The sequence below is a fragment of the Adelges cooleyi genome, unplaced genomic scaffold, assembly GCF_023614345.1.
Source record: "Adelges cooleyi isolate 19-005CV unplaced genomic scaffold, UGA_ACOO_1.1 ACOO_flye_CR_arks_rails_tigmint_CR_PRNA_21, whole genome shotgun sequence".
In the NCBI taxonomy this organism is placed as follows: Eukaryota; Metazoa; Arthropoda; class Insecta; order Hemiptera; family Adelgidae; genus Adelges; species Adelges cooleyi.
The window spans coordinates 2099539-2125879 of record NW_026095871.1 but is presented as its reverse complement, the minus strand read 5'-3'; the positions used below and the strand labels follow the sequence as shown (position 1 = coordinate 2125879).

Here is a 26341-nt window from a genome sequence, read left to right as displayed (position 1 = left end):
CCGTCGGCTGAACAACCAAGCAAGATAATAGTAAATAAAAAATATCTCTCTGCGATTGGTCAAATCACTGTTTTTGTCTAGTGTCCCTTACAGCATATATATGTATACAGGTGATCTATTGGACGTAAGGCATACACTTTCTGTGAAATAATTACTATTTTGTATTTTTTTTGGGGGGGGGGACATTGTATTTAATGTTATCATTCTATATTAGATAGTATTCAAATGTTCAGCTTTCTTGGTATTTTCCATAACACTATCAACTTTTGAAACTTAAATGGTAAAATATATATAATGTATAAAATTAACTTTTAATAAAATTTAATTCTGTAGAATATTATAAAATTATCTTTTATAACCTTAACTTTCGTAACTTTAATAGAAAATTACATATTTAATTATCTTACTTAATTAAAAATAATTTACTGAACAATATAATAACTAGTCTTAAATAATTATTTTTGAAGTTCAAATCAAATTTGAAGTTCAACACAGGGGGTGGAGTGAGTGAAGTATTAATTTTGATCTGCGTGTATTACTCAACTACACTAAACCTCCAGTCTTAAATTTTAAACTTTAGTAATTTAAAAAGCAACTATCCAAAACTGGCTGTCAGCCACTTTCAGTAAATTATTCTGAATCTAAAAAGGTATATGGGACCATTTATGTTTCAAAAGTTCAAAACGTTGAAAATTGTCTAGTAATATTGTACTAACGCTAACACTAAAGTGTCTCCATAAAGAAAAACTACAAAACCGCAGCAATTATTTTAAAAGAAAACTAGTGTGTTACGTTGAATTTATCACCCTGTATTTACTGTACACATAGCTATACACACGGTTAACTAACCGGTCAACGATGATGATTAGAGTGTGCCATTTCCACACACATTGTCCCACCAAGGAACAATGGCTTCCGAATAACAATGTTTCGCTGACATTATCCGATCGGGCGGTTTGTAAAGGCTTTTACGCACCGACATGGTCTTAAAATAATATTCCGGTGAATCCATTCGGGTTATAATGCATTGTGTGATGAGCACACGTCAATAACATAATAATATATTATTATGGCGGCGGTGATAACAAAGTATGAACTTCATCGGTGCACCGCAAGTAACCGCACCAGATCAAACGGATATTGGCGTTTATTTCTGCAAACCATATATATATATGGGTACTATATGCATTCGGATGATACAATACAATGTTATAATATCATACACAACAATATTCGTTTGCATGCTACGCGCAAAGTTCGACAGTGTACACCGCTTTTCGCTGCAGAGACCCTTATCGAACGTCACCTACGTAGTGTGCCTTGTTAAACACATTAGACATATCAGCATGCGAAAGTGTCACTCACTCGTCTTTAACGGGTATTTTGATGTATTTTTCGCAGACACTATCGTTGTGGAAGCCCGGAATAACATGCACAGTTCGATGGTTATCATGAAACATAAGGGTTGGGAAAAACGTCGGCTTAGCGTTCCACCGTGCAAGACTCGAAGGAAAATTACTGTAAAATAATTAATTTTGTTGGCTGTCGGATCTCAACGGGTATATGTTGATTTTTTTTTTTAAATCCGCCTTTAAACGTTCAACTAAAATAAAAATTTGACGCAGATTTCATGCTTCAGTCGAGTGTTATTATTTTTCACTACTAAGATATTTAAATAATCAACCGCCGACGTAGTTTAATTAAAACAAAAATTTGCATAATACAACAGCTAATGAAGTTTCATACTAACAGCCATTTACGGTTGCCCCCACAATAATCTCACCCTACTGTATTATAAAACAAATTTAATAGTTAATACATGCACCGCATTTCTTCATTTATACTTATACAAATAACGTTATTATATATTTTATTATTAAAAGCGAATAGGAAACTAAAATGTGCATAGAAACATTTTCTTATACATTATAATATTTGTTCTAATTAATATGAAACTGTTGTATAAATGTATGTTATACTGCACATTAAAACATATTACACGATATAATAAACACCGAGATGCAGAACATGTTAAGTAAGTTTATTATATTATTATGTAAAACGTATTAAATTAACGGTGTAGAATAAGGGCTGGATTTCATAAGATAAAACCATTTTATTATTATATATATTATTTTCCAAGTAATAACACATACAGCCTTGATATTTTTCACATAATACAATGGAGTATAAATTGTATTTTTTATTATCTATATCCAGAATACTGGACAGGTTTTGATAAAACTTGGGTCTAAATGTTCGTTGAAGTCTAAGGAGTAATAGAGATTACTTATACGAGATTTAAATACGCCATCTCACGGTCAATCCTTATAAATTGTTACTTGTAAACATTTTACATTAAATATTATATTACAACAATAATATCAACAATTAATATCTGGTTATAGAGCGAAATATTGTTTGGAATCAAATTTTAATCAGAATAATAATTTACACTGCAAATTTGATTCGCAATCGATCAGAAAACTATAATGACTATACAAATAGTGCTAATGCAAATGATCATTAGTCATTACGATTCGATTGACTGTAGGTACAACCTACCTTAAATTAATTAATGGTCGTTTCGTTCAATTTGTTATTTGTATTTTTGTCAGGACTTAACGACTGTATCGACTGGTGAATTTGACTAACTCGGACCTATTGGGAATCATTTTTACTTTGGAACGGGTTAAGTCACTTTTGTTCACTTTTCAAATCGACATGCATCAATCCCGATCCATGTCGGAAATAGACAATCCCGTCTATTTCTAAGGAACAATCTAATTAAATTTGGATATAATTTAACTGTTTCTCAGTGTTTTTCTGTATCTTGAAGCGGAAAGGGTGCACATCTATTAAGTTTTGGCTTATGCCGTATACAATTTCTGATCTAATGACTTGCTACACAAAGATATCGGTTTAGAGGTTGAAAAGTTATCCTGATTTCTGGTTTTCTTTACTGGAAAACATCTTTATTGGTATTGTTTTTCATTTTTGCAAAATTAAACCCTAGTTAAATACCACTAGGCTTTTGGTTTAGCAACTATGGTTGCTGGCCGTACTGAAAATGTATTTTTAACTCTAAAAATTGTAATACCTTAAATTAGTTTCGTTATGAATCAACGCTTACACTTAACAAACGCATAACGCACATAGTTCCAAAACCTAAAGTTTAAAGGTGGTGTAAGTTGAGCTATAAATAGATTATAAGTAGAATGTTTCACCGATATGGCCAATGAATATCAAAAATGGCTACTATTAATAATAATTTTGTTTTGTATATAAATCTCTGTATCTTCTTATTTTTCCCGTATCTCTTACAAGTCTGGTCGGCACGGCACACTAATCCTCTCTCTCCACATATTCTGTCAATCCGTCACTCTCTACCGCTATCAACACTGCGCACTTCAATCTCTTTATTTATAACATCACTTCGCTTTTTGACTTTCTGTCAATCCCTACTTCTAAATCCATCTGCTCTAATCTCTCTTACTTGTTTTAATATACTTTATACATGAACATGTTTTTTGGCAGGGGGTCTATAAAAACATTTTCCTCAGATTGTTTTTGTTGTAACGATATACTGAGAAAGACATGTTCAAACGTATTCTCTCTCTTCTGTCATCGTGTCCGAACCATCTTAATTATCTTACCACATCTCGATGTTCATCTTTTTTGTTCCACGTCCAACACTCACTTCCATACAATCAGAACTGGTGTTGTTTTCATGTTTCTTTTCTGAAATGGCACCTCTTTGTCACTCAATTGGGTGACATTACACTTAACATCACTCGTCTTTTCAGTTTCTCCGTTCTCAGTATATATCGTTAAAAACTGCAGGATTATACATATATATCTAAAACTTAACAGTCGAGAATATCAGATTCTCTCCCTTCATCTCTAGCTTTCTCGTTATTAAACTTGAAATGTTTAAGAGTTCGGTTTAAACCCACTTATTTTCAAGCAACGTCGCTTTTCCTTTCTCTTGTCCAAGCCTTTTCTGCATGCCTAATACATTATGCCGTAAGCGTGGAAAAATTAAAAACTCAATTTAACTGTAAATACTTAAATAATGGAAAACCAGTTTCCTTTTTTGTTCGTTTGTTATAAACCGAGCGGGATCTTCCGGGTTTTCCAGACGGTACAACCACAGCCCGCTGTCGAAAAAATCGGCTACATACAGATTATGTGTGTCTAGACTATATAGTATAGTGCGCACAGGAAGGAAGAAGAAACGATTTAAGGTAACCTAAAATCAAACGGCCAGAAAACAATGGCGGGCACCTCTTTTCTATCCGAGTACTGTGGTGGCGTTTCCGTGGGCAAATCGCTCGAAGAAAGCCACTTGTATTATATTATATCCGATGAGCACACAACGATCGTTTGTTGCCCATTGTTCATATGTATACATACACACATATACCGAAAGTGTACAGCTTTAGTGTAGCGAAAGTACGTGAGATTTTTCAACAAACATCCTTAGAGCCTAACGGCCGACCGTACAATACACCACACCGGCGGGAGTACACCAACATATCACATACATAATAATATAAGGTAGGCATAAAAAGGGGCAGCCGAAAAACGCGTTTTTAATGATCCATCGACATTGTTGAGGATTTTGTTTATTACTTTACCGTTGTTTGAACGGCTGCATAAAAAATACATACCATATAGATCCTTGCGCGGATGAAAATAAAATATATTATAAATCATACACTACCTCAGCTGTTGTTTTTTTTTTTTTTAGAAAGGATCTAACATCATAATATTCGTTTCAATACATATTTGTTCTGTTACACGAAGCTCGTACAATATTTTCATATTTTAACAACACCGTCGTTAGTCGAGTGGGTGACAAAAAAAAACTTTTAATTTAAAAAAAAATGCCGAAACTTCTTACCGTCACGTCGAATTAAAAAGAATCAATATTGTAAATCAAATTCAAAAGAGCCAAATAGTTCCGAAAAACCATATTCGCACTAATGTCTTGTAATTCCAATCTACCAACACTGACCTACACAAAAATTATTTAGAATTACAATTCAAATTTTATCAATAATTCAGTTTTATTGAAAACATTATGAGTATGATAATATGTTTGGTGTGTTGCAAATAGAAAACCATTTTCGTGTGTCTCTCTCTTTTTTTTTTATGCGCCCATAACGTTTGCCTCTCAATTTTATGCGTTGGATCACTCGGCAGCTTTTTGAATACTTAACTGACCGGTCAACAATAAAAAAAAAAAACACTAACACACAGAACGTATAGAAACCTATCGAATACATTCGATTTTATTACACTGTGTATGTATTTTAAAGTGTTATTACTAAACATTGTGTGAAGTGCAAACGCCATAAAATTTACCAATTTATATTCTTACAGTTTTTGGCCAAAAGACGTAAAATTACTCAGATAGAGAATTATTTTGTAACCGGATGAATAATCTTGAATTCTCAGTAGGTTTAAAAAATGCGTGTGAAAATACAAGGCTATTGGCGATGATCGGTTGCCCATGACCCAGCACATTATTGTGACACACGATAGAAGATTAAAGATTCGCCAACGAATTATATTATGCAACCATTACAAACAATTTTTGCATTCCGAAAACGATTAGTATTAATTATTCAGTTGAATAATAAATGCGGTATTCCCCATCCCAAATCGTATTCCTCTTATTACCTCTCATTTTATATATTTTAAGTCCTCGCCAGTGATGGTTAGATAGGGTGAAAAGGGATATCTCAGATATCGACGAGTCAATGCGATTGGATGATGTAATGGACCGGGATTGATGGAGAAGTTTGGTAGAAGCGTGCAAAAAGTCTCAATGTCTCTATGTAAAAAAAAGAGTTCTCAGGGCTTAAGGTGGAAGGAGTTAGATATAGTTCATGATTTGATTTTGATTATTGGAAAGTACCTAACAGTATAATAATGGAAAACGCCACAATTGGAGGCAATATTTTGAAGGAAACTTATGGTTGTATCAAGTTTAGTAGTTAAATTATTTTAATTAAACTGAATAATATTTAACATAGTTACTCCGGAATTGTTTTTATTAATTACAAAAAAATGATATATCTATGTGTAATTATAATAATTTTACAAAAACTATAAATTATTATTGTTTTAACTTGTAGGACTAATTAAAAGGGTGGTTTTTTCGTGTGACCCAATTCGATTGTTATTGATAGCTTACTGAACAAAATATACTATACTAAAGTCAAAACTGTGTTTTTTTAAATCTAAAGGAACCTAGGAACCAAAACAAACATCTGCAACCTTGGTTATCCTACCTCGATTAAGAGTGATACACTACACAAACCATCTAAAATCTAATCTAACAGTACTCTTTTTTTTTGTCACGTTTAAGAACATACCAAACCTATAATCACATTTTATATCCTAAATTGTTAAAACTATATACATAAATGTAGAAAAAAATGATTTATCTAACTTGTAAGAACATGGTTTCTATTTATATTGACACATTTTTATTAATAAAAATTATTAATCAAATTTAAAAAAAACTGTGTTTGTACTAAAAAATTATTGGTGTGCTCAGTTTTGTAGTGTCATACATCAATATTTTATCATACTAGCAAAAAAAAATATTATAATTGATACTGCAACATCGCTTACTTCAAGTTATAACCAACTAATAATATTATTTCGTGGATAATTAAAAAAAAAAAATACTACATTTTTTAAATCATTTTCTATGTGTGTAGATAGATTTATTTATTGCAAGTATCGACTTCAAATCACGGCCAATGCGAAATTCGATACATCAGTTAAAGGCTTGCAATGTGTTCCTGTAATATAGGTAAATAATCTGTCTGTAGACGTTCTTTTTTTTTCATTTGTAATCACGTAACATCGACAGTACAGGATTAGGTCTGTAAATAGGATCTTATTAGGTTTCCTTTTCGTTTCTTGTACGCTGCCACCCTAATAGTTACAGTTCAGTGAACTCTTGTCCTGAAAATTATTGCCGGCCAGACGTTCAAGTCCCAACGCCATCACGTCCATCTTTTATTTATAATTACCTTTTTGTACTTTGGTCAGTTTTTTTTTTTTTTTATTATCCGTGGCTAAAAAACACGACTCGTTTTGTAGTTTTTTTCTATTTGAACACTTTACCTTAAAACTATGATAATAATATGTGGTGTAAGCTAATGTATGAATAAAAATAATGATTATATTACATTAGTAATTTGAACGAGAAAACCAATGTGAGTGATAAAAACTAAACAATTAAAATAATGGCGACACGTCCCAGAAAACTACTCTAATAGTGTATTATTCAAATGATCTTTTTGGAAATAAAATGAAAAAATTCATAAGTTTCTATAGTCCCCGTTCAACTTACCCTATCGAATTTCAGCAAAAAATCTTAAGTTATTAAATATTTAAGTAATAAATATTTTAATGGAGTGGACTTGTTTCTGGTATTATTCCCTAAGTAGGCTTGAAATAGACGGATCTATGTAATATCCTAAGCAAAGTATTCATAAGTTCTTCTACGACACGCTATCAATTACATGTAACATTAATCGTTTATTTTGTAAATTCCATCAGAGGGGTTTTCGAGTGATAAGCAACCCCGTGGTAGTGTTTCTGTTGCAAACATATTATAATACTGTGTACCTCTTAAACTCACACATTCCTCGGCAACGACATAATTGGAAAACCGTGGTACTGATGATTTTTTTTTTTTTACATTTTTAACAAAAAATACTTACAAAAAATCCATAATAATATCGTTCAATGATAACATAATGGTATACCGATGACCATTTAGTGTTTTATTGGTTTTTTACTCGGGTTCTTTTTATCGATAAATTACCAATTGTAAACAAAATAAAAACGTTTCAATCCATCATGTTCGACGAGCAAAGAGGCGCGTCCCGCCTGTATGTGGTTTTTTCGGGTAAATACAAATATCTTTACCGGTCTTGATCAATGTGCGTCGAATTTTTAAACTCGGGTACTCGTGGAATGTCCGGTCATATTATTGTGTTATTAAATCTGATAGAAAATTCATTGTGGGCGACGCAACATTGTCGTTCGGTAGAAATACATACACGAAAAACGCGAAATCTTTTGTCCCTCTCGTTTGCCGGCAAAGCAGATTTATTCGGACTGTTGCACGCCACGGGCACTTCCGGTCCTGTGTCGTCACGGAGCCTTTTTTTCAAACAAGATACCCGAGCAATAAAAAAGTAAAAAATAAAATAAAATGCCAAGCCAAGCCGAATCGCGTAAGTGCGGATGCGTTTCTAGTGCCTCGGCTTAACCGAAATCAAGTGCACGCACGCACACGCGTATATTATTCTTCGTTTTTTATTTATTTATTTTTTTTTTAATAAAGTTTTTTAGGGTTTGCTCTCGACCCCGTACGAGGATGCTTGACGTTTTTTGAAGTTTTCTTCGATATTTTCTCCATTGCACACGCTCTATGAATATGAAAACAGCAAGCATTTGGGAAACGCCACGGCTCTCTTTTTAATATTATAATATTGTAGTTTTCGCATAAACGGTAAAAAAAAAAATATAATATAATTAACGTTACATCGAAACCGCGGCAGTTAAATTGAATCAATATGAGCAGTTTACTTGTTTATATTTATATACATTTAAAAGGTTGTCAATTTGATACATTTTTTATGATACACCTACTCGATTTCTACTGCGGACCACTCTACTTTAATTAATCATCAAAACCATGAAATAAATGTTTCAATAAAAGCCCACTTCGTTACAAAGAAAATAATAGTACATTAAAGCTTTTATTATCTGTTCGATTTCTCGACTTTTGACAAAAAAAAATGTATGTATTCCTGGAAAGTATATTTTTAAACATTGCGATTTCGCAGAATAAACAAGTTGAACTTGTCTTTTGTATCGTCCATTCACTCGGTTTTTCATTATCGATTCGGTGAACGATGCGTACCGTTTAATCATTTTAAAATATAATATTACCTATAGGTGATATTATAATTAATGGCAAACAAAAATGTATACGTTTATTTTATACGGTTTATTAATCTGTGTTTGTTCTGTATAAAAAAAAAATTAAATACAAATAAAAATCTATATGGAAAATCGTTTTCCGGTCTGGCAATTCCGTTGGTACACGGCAAAAGCTCTTCGTCAATATCCTTTATTTTATTTTGTGTCGAGCCGTTAGACACTTCCCTATAAATGTAAAAAAAAATCGAATAATTATTCATCGGGCTGCTTGTTTTTTTTTTTTTAGCGCAGAGACTGGGAAATAAAGTGGTTTTTTTTTCCAAACGCAAAAACCAATAAGATGATAAATATGCGTATGATGTATGCGTTGGTACCTGTGAGTATCGTTCGCGTTTATAATTTTTTTTTTGGGCAAAACGGTCCATCGCTAACGATATGGAGAGGAGCTGCGTGCTTTCCCAAACACTAATATTATACCGACACAGCAGTCACCACCAACGGCAGTGTTTCAACTCATTCCGCGATGCTATTAATCTCATTGCCGTTGCAGTTTCTGTATGAAATAAAAAACGCTGACTGCCGGTATCGTCGAATTCGGGCTTAACGAATGAAAAACGAGACGAGCAACAACAACAACAGCAAAAAAAAGTCCAATAAACGGCATAGTTATAGTATAGGTGGGTTGACGATTTTGTGATTGTGAGTGTGTATTCGTATATTTTATACCGTCGAAAAATTTGGTCCCATTGCAGGGCACTGTGCAGAGCCGGTTTGCAACGGCCAAAGTCGGAAAATAGATATTTCCCAAAGGTATTCGAAAAAATAGAAAACTTGTGATATAAACGCGTCGTTTCGATATTGTTTGTTCTATGTAATATTGTCGGAAGCGCAGTGTACAATAATAATAATGATAATATATATGTGTGTGTGTGTATTTTTAGATAGAAAAGAAAAATTGTAATTCACAAAAATACCAACGCTGGTTCACAAATAATAATATTCTGGTCGTTTGTCATTTTACGTGCCGTATCTTATTTTTTAAGCTTGACCTGATCAACGCACAACGTTATTTCAAAAGTAATTCTCTAACGAATAATAATGCAGTCGTTTCTCTTATTGATCCGATTTTAACCTTTTTTTTTTTTTTTTATAATATAGGTATAACAAAATATAGAACTATTCGAAATACCTACCCACATTACACCCGCCCGGAACATGGTATGTTTTGTTATTATTGTTATTATTTATTTATTATGTAGATTTATTTTTATTATACTTGTACCGCGGTGGTTTTGAACTTAAAAATAATTAACAATAAATCAAACGGATATAACGAAACGCGGCTGTCTTGTAGTACACGCCACACGGTATTACAGTTTTGACAAAATAATTTACAAACACAGACCATAACATTGTAATAGTTTCTATAGCAATAGTAAGTAAGACCCTGATCGAACATTGCCGACATTCGTTTGTCGACAGTATCAATTATTGATTGTTGTAAAGTAAAAAATGATCATGTGTCGAAAAATTAATACTATGCTCATAGTGTTTTTCTCCAAACACCAACAACTTGACATAGCTGTCAAAATGTTGAGTATTTGGCATTGTGCTTAATATATATTTATATTATTTAAATACGATTCAATATAACAAGAAGACACATAGTGATCAATCATGGAGATTACCATTCAACCATTATGCATAATAGCACAGTTAACAATTTTACATTAACTTTCAATAGACTAAACGATTTCCGGATATGTTTTTTTTTTTTTATCTTTCATCGTCGATGTAGGTACCTTTCAAAGCATAACGTTTGTACACAATGTAAGTAGTGAAATCATAAAACACTGAATATTATACCTTCGAGCACTCCGTAACTGATTTTTTCGATGACATAGGTTAATAGGTACACAAAATCATGGTTATAACAGCACAAAATAGAAACAAAGAAAATAATTTGATTTTTTTTAAAAGACTCGCTTAAGTATCTGTAATAAACGTAAATGCATTTACGTTTATTAAGCATAAGCATTATTATCTACTACCCTTCAGGTAAATAATAATTCCTAGAATCTAGATAGTATTTTTGTGTCTGTGGAGTCATAAATATATAATATTTAAAAAAACATTTATCTAGACAATGTTTTTTAAAACAATTTTTTGAAACGTTGAATTCGTTAAGGTTAGCAAAATTGTTCCTTAACAAATACCCGTAATTACATCATCAGCACATATTATTATTTTTATAAAATAATGTTGATCTTTAAATTGTTTATTTTATTACGAATAAATAAGTCCAGCGGTCTAGACATCTGACCTGTGTTGGATGCAAAATACTTTAATATTATCATACACATTCATTCATACCTACATTAGGTTACTTTACCTGCATTTGTTGTTGCGACGCAAAGTCGGAAAATTGTTTAATCAGTTACCTTTCGTGTATTATATTTTATTGACGTCACGCATGTTTGTCGTTTTTTTTTTGTTCAACATTATTTATGGTAATTTTATATTTTTTTTCATAAATACAAAAGAGTTTATAAATATGACGCGTTGGCTTATTTCAAAGCTCAACCTAATAACGTACGTGTGCAAAATGTTCATAACATGCAATAAAAAAAAAAACAACGAGTGACGTACACGGTATTTATTCGAGGTTGTAAAAAGTAATAGATATGGTCTTCTTCGGAACTTCGCCGAAGTATGACAATTTTGCATACCCGAGTACGCATTAGACATTTTCATAATATTACATACTCTCCGTGTGTATTATGTATGCACACGTTATAAACCGAAACCCGTTTTGCTTAAAATATACAAAGAAATCTTTGTAGAACAACCCGAGGAGGAGAGTACAATTTTCCAAACTGTTAAAACAACACTTTTGTTGATCGGTGCGCTGGCATGACCGCATAATTGAATGTCTTTGGCAGCGCTTATGTAAAGAAGAATGAACGGATCAACGCGATACCGGAATAAAAATTTAATATTGTGTAAACATAAAAAAACACAACAAATATAGAAAAAAGAGTTTTGATTGAAACTCATAGACGGAAACCAATTGATAAATCAAACTCGAACAAAATGTTTTCCCAACTTGTCAATACAAACTTTTAACGAACAATAAAAAATATGCACCAACACTTTGAAGTAATGCGCTTTGTGTGTAAACGTCATAAACATTGATCAAGTTTAAAGAAATTAGCGGATTTCTAAGTTGTGTGTACAGAGTAAAAATCCTCGAGATCGAACAAAGAAATCGAAATTCAATATTATTTATTAATAATTATCGTTTAATTTTGTTGGATTTTCCACTTTGGGAAAACTCTAGGGTGATGAATGCGTTGACTGTCAAATCGTTATAGCCGATTCGTTTTAGTAAAACGTTGAAAAAAAAAATATTAATTCAAATCTATTCTGAAGTATAAATGACAGTCAATAGAAAACCAACAGTGATGGGATTGCTAAAGGAAAACGCCGTGGGACATAAGTAACAAGTGTAGTAATTCCACCTCGTTTGTTGTTCGTTTCTGTTTACTCAACTACTTCGGTCTGCCACAATTTAAAAGGAATATAATGTCCATTTGCTCACTAAACGTTTCGGCAACTGTGTTAAGTATATTTCTTTTTCATTAACTAAACAACAGAATAATAAACAACTAGTTCTACAACACATATTATACACTTATTTTAAAGACAAACACTATACTTTTAAGACTTAGAGTCGCGTTACACGAAAAATATTTTGATGGGTAGACAAAGACCAATTAGTAAATATCTATTTAAATTTTACTATTGTTAATATTATTATTGTTATTAACGATTGTATTATAATTTTTTTTTCTTTTATATCCTCGACAAAAGGTTTTTTTGTTGCCTAAACGAAGGGTCGGTTCGAATTTTAGTTTTGTGTGCACGCTACACCTTGTGGTTTTTTTTTTAAGTAAACAACGGTAAAAGTAGAGTTCAAATAAAAACTCTCCTTTTAACTTTTCAATTACCTATTTAAAGAAAAAGACACACGTTTTACAGTTTCTTCGGTACCAAGCTGGCGATTGTACACTTTATATCTCCCGGTAGAATCATTCAAGACAATACAAGAGCAGCTGTGTTCGATTATGAGTAGATTTTGTACCATTTGTACACATAAAAAAAGACTAATTTTCTACACGCACCGCAAACAATGCACGCACGTCGCAGCAGTGCCTGGCACAATAGAATTTTTGCCTACTCGCCCAACAGGAAATCCGGGTTAGGTTAACGGGCCAAGTACATATTATTATTGTATTAAACTTTGACATTATCAATAATTCGTGTAGATTCAAACATGTCCGGGAATCGTTTTAGGATAAAAAAAACAAATTATTAAAACTTGCATAAAAACTTGTAAAAAAACTGTTTATGTAACGCGATAACACAAGGCGTTCCCTTTAAAGCAAGTCACTCGTTTTCTTTGAAAATAATTACAATTTTTGTAGTTTTTGCTTTTGGATACGTTCAAGTCATTGTTATTTTACAATTTTCAGTACAATAAAATGAGTAAATATTTACCATTTTTAGTATTTTCCAGAGCTCTATTTTTCAGCTTTTCAAATTTAAACGGGAACATGTATTACGTTCAATTAACTTTTTTAAATAAGAATAATTTTCTGAAAATGTTGACTCGTTGATAACTAGTTTTGAATGATTTCCTTAAAAGTAAATCGTTTCAAGTTGGTAGTTCTCTGGAAAATACTAAAAAAGGTAAATATTTGGTTATTTTATAATATTGTAAAATAACACGAACACACATTTTTCCGATGGTAAATTATTTTAATAAATATTAAGTGGATCGCCATGTATAGACTGAATACACTGTTCATCATACTAGCAGCATCTACATGTCCTAGATGATAACATTTCTTTGGAAACCCATTAGCAAACTTGTGCTGTATTGTAATATGACCTGTCACGCGGGAACCGAAATGTCTTTAAAAGTTTCACAAGTGTGTCGCACATAGAGTACAAGACAATCGGTGGAACTCACACAGTTGTATCACCGACCGCCATGTGTCTGGATAGATAAGACTACATGTGTTTGTTCACAATATATACAATATATTTTCCGTGCGAGATATGTAACAAGTCTGGTGTGTTCGTTGTTTCGACGGGCTTTTATTCATTGGCAGCCGCGATAGGCCACCTCGTCAAATGACTGGCATTTGATTCCACATCGGTTACTTTTGACACCGTTCAGACCGCATTGAGATAACACCATTCCTGTTTTAATGTTATCACCAGGTACTCGTCTGAATAATACAAATAATACCAAATGCAACTTGGTCATAGTTAGCGAGAAGTGTAGATTTCTGCTTCGTGCAAGTTTACCCGGGTATTGCCTAATCCTTATTTACCTAAAATGTGACCCTAGTAATATTATTACTATCAATGTTGACCGGCGAGGGGCACAGTATTAAGATAAATCTTACTTTCGGTGGTGACAACTAAAAGTTTTGGGTTAATGGAGCCGTTGATGGAGCTGTTCGCGGAAAGACGGGATTTATGTTAAACTTTGAAACTTGACCATAGGTGAGCAAAGTAATAGTTTTGTGCTACTCTTACAACTATGGGATAATTGTAATTTTCAAACTTAGATAGAAAGCTTTTGGCGCAACTTCCAAAAAAACTACACTGTGCCCGCGACTTTGAAGTCTATCGATATAAAACAAAAGAGAAGTAGGTATAAAAAAGTTTTTTAAATATTCCGGAATTATGATTTTATAGAAAACGTTTTCTGAATAATTATCCATTGGGTCAATATCGAAGCTAAAGTTATAAATGTGTATTTTGCGAACAAAAAATTATTCTTTAATTTAGTTGGTCAAAAGTTAAACGTTGATTACAAAATTTAGGTATAAAATATGTATTCTTAAAAAAATGAATATTTAAAATTTTTAAATTTAATTAGAATACTTGTAAAAGAAAAAACTCAAGTCATTTAATTTATAAAGAGGAGACGATACGCTTTCTTGCGAAAACCCGTATTTATTATGTTAATATAAGAAAATGTAAATGATTCATAAGCCAGTTTTTTTTTTGTCGCTTTTATTTTATTAAACTACGGTTCTGACCCAAGACACAATAATAATTGCTTTATAGAAAGATGATTAAAAATCACGGATAAATATATACCTACTATTAAATTTCTACGCGAAATATCAATGTAAAGTTTACTCGGTTATCATCAACTAGAATATTCGTCCCGGTTTATTTTGTTTTTGTAAGTAACTACTGTCCACTAGTATTGTATACTATATATTGTCTATTCTAAGTGATTTATAAATATTTTTTTTTTTACTCTGAAAAGATACAACAATCCCATAAGAACTCGATAGTAATTTTTTTTAAAAAAGTCAGCGACTTTGAGTAAATAACAACAAAAAACACCGAGTCGACCAGGTGGTGTACTCTTGAGAGAACTAACCGCTATCAATGTTTCAGTATAATTAGTTTGTCCTCGGGCTTCGGAGAGAGGGAGATAGAGATAGAAAGAGACAGGAAAAGCACGGCTAACCGAGCCGAGGATTTTGTCGCAAAAGATACACATTTCGAGTACAACAAATTCGTAGAGCTCTCGCCCTCGACTTCCGCCTATCCTTTTCACCACACGCATTTCCTTCCATCTAACGTCACCCTGTATAATATGTACGTCGCGCTTAATTGTTTTAATTTCCTCCGGCGCTCAGTTTCTGTTGGCCGGGTCGCTTGCGGCTTGCTAATTATCCCGTGTACCGGATGAGTGTATAACAATATATAAAACGCACAGACATGTATTCCAAAACTATTTTACGGACGGATGATATCACACCTATGTAGGTATATATATATATATATATGTATTTGGCCCACATATTATCATTCCACCGGGCCATCGCTACTATATAAGCGAAGCTGTGAAATACAGTCACTATTGTTCGGACGATAACGCATTATAGAAATAATATTATACATAAAGGTTTTGTCGAGGACTATATCAACGAGACTTCTGTATGTGCTAAAAAAAATAATAACTGTATTCGTAGCGGCTAGTCTCAAACAAAGTTTCGTTAATATTAAGATCGCATAACTAAAAATACCGCCTGAGAAAACACCAAAAATAGTTTGTAATTTGGGAGTGCCAAAGACCACGTGCGATCAATATGCGGATAGGTTAATACTGTATATTTTTACAAGATAGTAAAAAAATATATAAATTAACAATAATTATTTATTCATCTCGACAAAAAAATAATTATCTTCGTCGGTTAGGTTAGGTTATAATAATTAAAATGCTCAATACGTTCGATTATAGAAATTAACTAAATCTAGCGTCGTTAGTTCAAACTTTGGCCGCTTTTAAGAAATAAGCTTGTACGATTGTGAACGAAAAAACTCACTAAATATTAAGACACATACGCATAATTTATTTATATAATTACAATAGTCAAATCGGTCGATATGGACGGGAATAATTTTAAGTGCATAATAGTTGAACCTCTAGCTGCGGAAACTGGACAAGTCCTTTTATATAATTTTGTACTAAGCACTTATAAATATATTGATTACTGCAAAAAGGAGTCAAATCCGACTGCCCGAAGATCAAATACAGCGTTTGGAAGTCACAGTTTACAGAAGGGGTCATGTAAGTATTTTTTTTTGGCTCATTTTGTTCGAACATATAGAATAATTGGACTTTTTCCTTTTCTACAGCGGTTTACGATACAGCTATTGTCTTGAGTTTATATTTTTAATTACCGCGGTATCGTTTCGAGCAAAAAAGTATATATTTTTCAACATAACTAAAACACAAACATAATGTGGTTTTTTTATGTTACTCTATCAGTATTATCATATTTTGCTTTTGTTACGGCGACACGTATAGACTATTTTGCTACACCGCTGACACTTCAAAGAACGCGTTGCCTATACTCGGATATAAATTATTTTCCAAGTGTTCAATGTTAACGATACGGGTATTCCTATTGTATAAAACGTCGGTAGTACTTTCGTTGACACGTTATAATATGCACACACACGACCACGCGTATCTCAAACTCAACACATTCAATTATGAATACTTGGTTATACAAACAATAATACAATTAATATAACAGAAAAAACAAAATAAACTCTGTTTTAGTCTTTGAACTCCCTTATACTGTTCTGTTAAGCAAGAGTGCCGTAACTCGATAAAAAAAAAAAAAGATTAAGCTGAGGAAAATCCTCGTTAAAAAATTGTCCTTAACGGGGTCGTCTATACGGCTTAATGATTTTTAACACTTTATCCACTTCGCATCAAAGCTAACAATATTCAAAACTACTATCGCGATGGTTTCATAAGTTATAATTGTAATAGTTAAAGTAATTTTCAGAAAATGTTTTATGCGGGTTGTAGAGTATGGATGTGGTTGTTGGCATAAATACATTCGAGTGAAACTTTTTTTTTAACAAACGATTTCGGCGTTTTATAGTAATGTCACTTGTTATGATTGAACGATTTCAATGAAAAACCAATTGATTAGTTTAACTAGATATTTACATAAACGCCGTTTGTCTGGAATTACTTATCTTGACGCTAGTAGGTATTTATTTACATATGAATTTCTTGTTGTAATGCCGGTTGGGCAATATACTATAAATTTGAAAACCCAATATCGCAATGTTTCGGTGTATCCGATAGTTTCTATTGAAAATCCAACGATCGTTCAAACTGTTCAAGTATGAAAATAATTTACTTTAGAGTGTGTTTGAAGTGTGTAAATAGAATAATATTGACCTTAAGTTAACGAGGTCCGATACTTTTACAGGATAAGTATATATATATATAAGTAATCAGTGTTCTTGCAGCGGTCGCCTCTGATGCATTGCAGCAAATCGGGTGCACTGCAGTGATTTGCGTACTTTGTCAGAATTATTATTCTTAAGATAAAAAACAAAAAAATGTAACGTTTAGACCGTGCCAAACGTATATACCCGTGTAAAGTGTTTGTATACAGCATTATAAACACTACCGTCCTATCCGACGGTTGTAACACTTATAATTTGAAAAAACAAAACCATCACTGACGGTCTATAGGTGTTGTTTTTGAAATGAAACAAAATACATTGTTGCAATAGCAGTCTTCGGTAAATAAAACGACCACAGTTTGATTTCGACGGTATTCGTTCGTGGCGGTTACATTAATTATTGTATAACCCCCCCCCCCTCGACATTATCATAACACTTAACGGCACAACTCTTATGTAGGTGTCGGGGATTGTGTGTAGGAAAACCGAGAGGGGAACATTTTATACCTACTCCAGTGATGGTGGCGTGCGGATAAGTCTCGAGTGTGTGTGCATGTTTGTGTATGCGACGAGTCACAAGAGAAATTAAGTGGCAAAAGGAAAACTTTAACATCCACTCGGTAAACTTTCATAGCCTGATTATAACTTTAAAAAGAATCCGTCCTTTAGACTGTTATCGAAAAGAGCTAGGAGGAAAAAGGCGTTCTTAATACGGAATTCCGTGTTACCGTAAGACCCAGGAGGAAAAACTTTTTTTTTCTCACTTCGCGATAGTGTGGTGATAATTATATATAAAATATACCGACCCGGGAGAGGTTTCGAAAACCAATAGTACAAATATATATTAGGTATTATTATTTTCAGCCGGTCCGACGTACATATTAAGAACATCCATGGAAAATTATTAAAGTCATTGAAAAAAGTTTAATACTTGAAATATTCCGAATTTTTTTTAAAAGTTTGAATGATGGTCAACCTCAAGTCTATATCCATACTAAGTGTAAATAAATAGTTTTAGACGTTTTAGACGGGTTATTATAATACAAACTGTGACCTTTTAACAACATTGACGAATTATTTTGATAAGACACGGCCAGAATGCCCTTGTCGAAGAAACCTACAGAAACCCCACTCATATTCAATACACTAATGGAAAGGTTAAACATCTTATCTTTTAAACAAAGGCTTCTCCGAACTGACAATTTCGTAGAAGGTCTAAATCCAATCGCATCCCACACTATCACGACTACGGTTTTGAATTATTACAAACACCAACCCGACTATTACATTATTGTTGTTTAATTTACTGTTGTATTTAATATACATTTGCGCTGGAATTTGTGTTTTGATGATTGTTGACCGACGTGTTTAAATATTATTTCTAAAATGACAAAAGTGTTTTTATATTTTATTTTCCGGATGAATTGACCGGATAGCCGCTGCCACGTTGCATTGCTCAATTCAGATGGTATACTTTCTCTCGACAAAATTTCATTATATTCATCCGAGTCGGTGTAAACATTTATAATATATTCGGATAATAATTTAACTCGTTCGAGCAGGTATACCTGCGCGTTTTGTAATTCTTATTGTAGGCGGCAGAGGCAATAAACTAAATCTAGTATCATTTTCGAATGGCCGCAACGGCAGTGTCGTTGGCTTCAGTCGCATTAATCGGTATAACTTCCGATGTTCATAAAGACTCGAGATGGCGGCCATTAAAACTTTGGCAATGGAACCGCATGATTACGCTGGGAGACAAATGAAAGGTCAGTTAAAGTTCTACGCCAATTTTACAGAAGAGCCAAAAACCGATACCGCGACATAGCGCTGAAAGTTTTCTGTAACATCCAAGTTCGCCGGGCAGATCTATTTCTCGCTTAAATATCAACGACACAGCCGTCGGCATTCGGTGCGAATTAAATTTGAGAAACTATATCTAAAACAAAATAACATTAAAGTGTACATTACTATACGTTATTGTTAATATTGAACTGATTATTATATGAATTTTAACGCAATCAAAATGATGAAAACCTAAACGGTACACGTGTGTCCATAATGTGTTTTCCCAAAACTCGTATCTCGTACATAATTGGTTGTCGCAGTGATACACGTTTATCTACCTTTACTAGTTTTATGATTTTTTTTTTAATTTTCTAAAAATATGTGACGTTAAGAGGACGCTACCCGCCCGTAATTTATCCGCAAAAAATGGTTTTGTGGAGGACAGACACAACAATGCGAAAGCGGAATTTACAGTTATCGTATAAACATTTTTACAATGTATAGACAAGAACTTTATCTACGGGGTAGCGTTTTTAGTTTTTTAATAAATGAGTACAATTAAATTTATTCATTCATGAAGATTCATTTTCCCCCTATTTTTTCATTTGTTTATAAAAATATATTAAGTATAGATGTCAAAAAAAATTAAAACGCTATCCTATTGATAAAGTTCTTCTCTACACATTTTGAAAATTTAGTAAATCTTCTGTTAATAATACTGACCCCCGCATATTTTTCCCGCGCAAAGCAGTTTTGGTGGGGAAAAATTGTAATTTATCCTATGGAAATTACTGTAGTAGCAATCAATAAAGTATCCTCATTATTGTACATTAATAAGTATACACTATAGTTCAAAATCTAAATTAAGATTTTCTAAAAATATTCCTATAGCTTTACTCCTTAAAAATAGGCGTCCTCTTAACGCAATACCGTCATAATGGATAGAACGCCGATTTTTTTCGTCTGAAATTCGGACGTTCCAATGACTTATCATTGGTTTGGCCGGGGGAAACAACAGTGTTTTCGTAGGACTGTGGTAATACCCCACCGACAACACCCCCTTTGTGTGCAGCACTCGAACAACCCATTAAATCCGCGCTGTGTGAGTGGTCACTTTTAGGAGGTTAAATTACACCAGCAACAGCCATTAACAGCGGGCAAACAGTAATCGATCATTGACGACGACGACTCGACGATCAGCCGAATACCTTCTGCCACCGCCACCGTCATTTTCCATTTTCACGCTACATTATATTCCGTATTCTTGAAACCTCTTGTTCGCTCTGTAATGTACAGTCACTACTCGCACTACTGGCTTTGTCAGTCCACTTACAAGTCAACGACTTAAAACCGTCTGCCTAACGACGAACCGTTGGCCCATTGATATTCTACAGTATAATAATAGCACAGAGTATATTTCACCCGGCTCCTTTATAATTGTACATCGAAACACATTACCGTTCGTCTGTGGAACCATCAGAAGTTAACATGTCTATCGACAAAATTAAGAAAAAAAACAAATATTATTTTTTAAAAAAATACTGTAAGTGTTAAAAGTGAAAAACGTATTAGTTAGTCCATCGCCAGAGTGAGTTAAATATTATTAACAGGTATATGTGTAGTTTACCGGACACCCTTTTTTTCGATTTTTTTTTTTTTTAATCATCAATTGGAACATTTTGTGTAACTTGGAACACTGTATTTTGGTACCTAGAGTTGTGTTTAACATTTTTTTTTTTTTGTGAAACACATTTACAAACTTAAGCTAAATGAGTTATGAACTAAATTTCCATGACCTAACATCTTAAATAAACAAATGTTAATTGTTCCAAGCCGGGTGCCTTTTACGCTTTCACCCGGGTTGAAGGAACTTCATAATAAAGAGTAGGAACTATACGTTTTTTTTTTAAATTCAAAGTTATCGCGAGTGAAAGCTGAAAAACCAAATATTTTCATTCGCTCGCCCGCATTATTGAAGATACGGTTCTGTGCAGCGTTATTTAAACGAGTCTTTATGTTGAAAATTCTGCTTAAACGATGCCAAGACGAGATACCGCCGAGATTAACAGCAAACGCACTTGTAATTAGTTTCTCGGATACCGTTCGCCGAAAATTGTTTCGATAACTAGCGTTTGAGTTAATTTTCTTCGTTAATTCAGAGGCACACGTGGCAAATTGGATTGCCGGAAAATTCGGTAACGATTACCCGCGAAGCTTAAGCTACCAATCCTACGCCGGCTGTTGTACACTAGGTTCGAAAACCTTGGAACGCATACCTACCCCGTTTTTTTGTGGGCAGCAGTGGTCGACGACGGCTCTGTTGAAAAATTGAATCCCGGCCCGGATTAAAAGGCAATCGTACGGATTAGGTACACGACACATGCACATACCGGGTTTGTCCGCAATACATATCGGCTTATATACGGTCTAGATTTATCGCGGTCATTTCATCGGGGAAGGGGGGAGGTGGTGGTCAGAGGATCGGCACAGCCGTCGCTTTTACCGACACAATCCGTAAAGGTTATAACGAGTTGAACGGAAAACATATTGTACACCAAGACACACGGTGGAGAATATAATATTTTCTTTCTTCGCCTCCTCGCCCATCCTACACGGCAAACGAATAATAATACCCAACAGTCCAGCCGAAACCGAGAAATGTTCATACTATAAACATTATGTCCTCGGATACCGGTTTTGTGTTCGGACGCGATGCATTGCGACGTGACTAAAAGCGAGGGCTAAAAATGTGTATTAAACACATAGTAAACCGTTAAAACAGCCGACGGTCGCAGTCCTAGTGGAAGGCACGGATTTAGGCTTGATGCGCTCTTTTCAGCCACTTTTCATAGTTGACCACTATTGACTGATAGAAAAATCGGCAAAAAACCAGAACACTAACATCCCAGTTTGAAGTTGACAAACAAAATTAACCAGCACAAACTCGGAGATGTTAATATTATTATAGCTGCTGTAAATATAGCACATCGAATTTTGTATTTATTATATTATGCCGTTTTGTAAAAAATCCACCATCTTCTAGAAAAACCATGTAAAAAAACTAAAAAGAAAATTAATTGAAAAAATAATCAGTATTATCAACTCGATAAAGTTGAAAGCAAACGCATACAAGACACGAGCACTTAACGATCAAAAGCATACAGCTTTTCCGCTTCGTATCAAAGATGAAAAATAAACTACAGAGAGTGAACCAACACAGCATTTTCAACATACTAGCCACTATAAAAAAGTGTAAAAAACATACAAACGTCTTGAATCAAGTAGATTTTTTTTTTTTTAAGTTCTTTTATATAAAATATTTTTTATGAATGTTACAGTAATTTATTTAATTGTTCACTTTTTGTTTAACCGTGTTAAGTCAAACAAAATGTTAAATTAAAATTACATACCTTATATTATATTACAGTGATCTAATATCATCAACAGTGTCGACTTAGTGACGATAGAAGCTCATAACATAAATTATCAATTTGATATGTTAATACTATTATAATAGTAATGTACTAACCGTATATTATAATGGGAAAATCGTACAATATGACGTCACATATGACATTATTAATTTTGCTTAACTTTGTTGTAACAAAACGTCATAAGTATTATGATTAATGACTTTTAGAGAAAATAAACACGGTCAATGGAAATAATTGTCCAGTAAGACAGTTTACCTGATACATATACTGCACAAGAAGGTTACTTCAAAATAATGGGCTTAAATCTTTGAGAGGGTTCAGCTTAAAACCACGGGGAGTCGGAGTATTAATACATTTTTGTCTACATAGAAAATTACACACCTGTACCAAAAGTAAATGTGGTAGCTAAATTAAAATAAATAAATAAATACTTTTCTGACATTATACTGTCTAGCAGAAACTCTTAGTCTCTTGATTAAATCATGATTACTTGATGTTCTAAATGATTGAATCATTTAGATTCTCCAAAACCATTTAACCGCAAGGTCCAGATCTAATTCTTCGCCAATCCCTAATCATCTCTGGTTCCAAAATTTGACATTTCTTAAACAATAACCACTTTTTATCCTGTCTATCCTGTCTTGTCCTTTTTCACCATTTCTACCCCTGTCTAAACTCTACGCCTAATTGTGCACTTTATTATAATAAAATAGAGTGTGAGTGTGACCTCGTCCTTTTTGACAAGTAGGAAGTAATTTTGTGCCCTTAGCCTAACCTATTTCGATCTTGTGAAGTCGAAAACCAATTACAGATATCAATAGTTTCAGGTCCAAAAGAGACTGGAAGTCGCGCCATTTTTCGAGAATCAGAGTTCAAGGAAATTGCATGTGGTCTGTTTTTAAGGAGTATTGTATAGGCAATATTTAAGAAAAAAGAGATTTTAATAAATTTCAACCATGTTAATAAATTATCCGGTTAAATTGTATAAGCTTCAAGGTATGATTAATTTATAGAATTTTTTCTATGAGTAAAAGTAATTTTGGCTTATTTTAAACCAAAAAGCTAGACAAAATATTAGCCAGACAATATTAAAACCCAATTTTTTTTACATAAAAAAATCAAAAATCCGTTTCCCACTTAACATAGTAAAGCTGCCAAAGTACTCATATATTTTTACAGAATTAAAATCGGACCAACCTAAGTAGTCGAAATTTTGTCTGGCTTTTTTTGGTCTAAAACGTCAAAAATCAAAGCAATATTACTTTTGAAAGCAATCATTTTGTCGGTAAAAACTGCTCCGGCGAAGAGCTCGGCTTAATCGTTTGGGGGGAAAAAATGAAGAAAACTACAAAAACTCACCTCGTCCTTTAGTTGATTTGAGTGACTTTTCAAAGGGGGGGGGGGTGTGTGAATCCGAAAAAAATAAAAACCGATCAGACGAACGAACGGCGACGCGTCGATTCGGTTGAAACAACAATCAACCGCACACTGTTATTAAGAAAAAAATCTTTTTTTTGATATCGCGAATTTTTCGAAATCCTTTTGATCGCACACTGAAATAATATTGTATCTGACAACACACCTTCGTGTTCCGGCTCCCTAACGGTCACTGATATTCGAAAGCTCAGAGCGTACCCAAAATACCGCGTACGACCTTAAGCACATGCGCCTAACCGGCCGGCCGCCGCCGCTATTATATACCTTTGCCAAACCGCACACACACAAGTATTTATTGCGGTAGTACGATATTTTCACAATGACGGCCAATGTAATAATTAAAAAATCCTAGTCCAATGTTTCTGCGAAATCAAACGGTTGCCCGATCGCGGCATTGATGGATGACGTTTTTCGGCTGAAAAGCACTTAACATGACAAAATGTCACTATACACCGCTGGGACGTGCAATGACATTAAACCAAATTGCAGGCAATCACCCGGCACCCCCCATTGGTACCGAGTAAAACCCATTACTTTTGAATATTGTTTCTGATCGACAGTGTAGTATTTGATATAAATAACGATCGACGATCATAAAACAGAATAGATTGCGATGGGATTTTTTTTTTTTTTTGAAAAGAAGATGGTAATTTTAATAGAACACGTGCTTTTTTTAATTGGGAAGAACCATGTGGATAACGAAACAACTTGGTCGACCGATTAGAAGAAATACAATCGGTTTCCTTGACCACTAAACTTAAATCCTGTCTGAATTTCCACTGTGAAAAAAATGTGCATATTTTTCTACTTAAAATTACGGCGCACTATATATAGTTTTGTTGAAAATATTATTATAGCATCAAATTTTTATGGAATATTCTCTAAACATAGTATTGTTAAGAAAACGTCATACCCTTAGAAAATAATCGTAAAACCGTAAAAAAAATTGTATAATCACTGTCAATGATGCTGTGTGATAGTCCGAAAAATAAATTAACTACCACATCCAGATCTCAAGTCTCAAAACTAAGCTCGAAAAAGTGATAAAAATAAAAAGTTTCTAATGCACTGTGTACACTTCAATATATTATTATCTTATAATATCATATCTAAATATTAGATAAACCAAGTAAATAAAGTACATTAACCTAAGTATACGCATACGCATTTATCCATTATATAAATACTGTATTCTCTTACAAAATACCATTACAAGTCCTTGAAAGTTTCCCTATTGTTATTTTATCGTACAGTTTCTTGACAGATAAATAATATCGTGTTAGCTGAAGAACCCATTGTACTCAAAAGTAAGATTTTTGTCTTGTGTGTATGTGTACGTTTATATATATATATATTTTATTTATACCACGATAGCCATTAATATAGTATTTCGAATTTTAATTGCAACGCGTAACACTTAAATATGTCTGCAACCCAAAGAAAAGTCGCGCATCTGTAATATTCTCGGATAAATAAGTCTTCTTAGTAAATATCAAAGGAATGTTTAATAAAAAAAACTTATAAAATATTTTTTTTAGCGTTCACGTAATAGCCTTTCTTTTCTACCGCTCGAGAATTTAAATATTCATACATAGTTTACCCAGACGGTTTAAATTATTCATAGATACAATGTACATCATCGCTTAATTAATATTGTATACAATTTTTTTTATCGCGTTTATTAATTATTAGTTTATTGTATACTTACTTGTATTGATCCGTCTGCGGTGTCGGTATAAGGCAGCTAGTTTCATTATGTATATGAACTACATTTAGTTGTTTGCGCGTAATAAACATATTTTTTTCTACAACCCTTATAGTATTTTTATGGTAATTTTTTATGTTTTTTTTTTACTAATTTTTTAGCTCACTATCAAATCATTGAA

At 33.2% G+C, this 26341-nt stretch overlaps 1 protein-coding gene across 4 annotated transcripts in view; it reads right to left on the bottom strand.

Moving 5' to 3' along the window:
* The window catches only part of LOC126834411 (uncharacterized), a 133873-nt gene extending 109261 nt beyond the window's left edge, over positions 1-24612 (bottom strand). For all 4 annotated transcript variants that reach the window (XM_050566304.1, XM_050566307.1, XM_050566308.1 and 1 more), the window contains exon 1: positions 24378-24612. The gene's annotated coding sequence lies outside the window, so the exon portion shown is untranslated. The remainder of the gene's footprint in view (positions 1-24377) is intronic.
* Positions 24613-26341: the final 1729 nt, after the last annotated feature.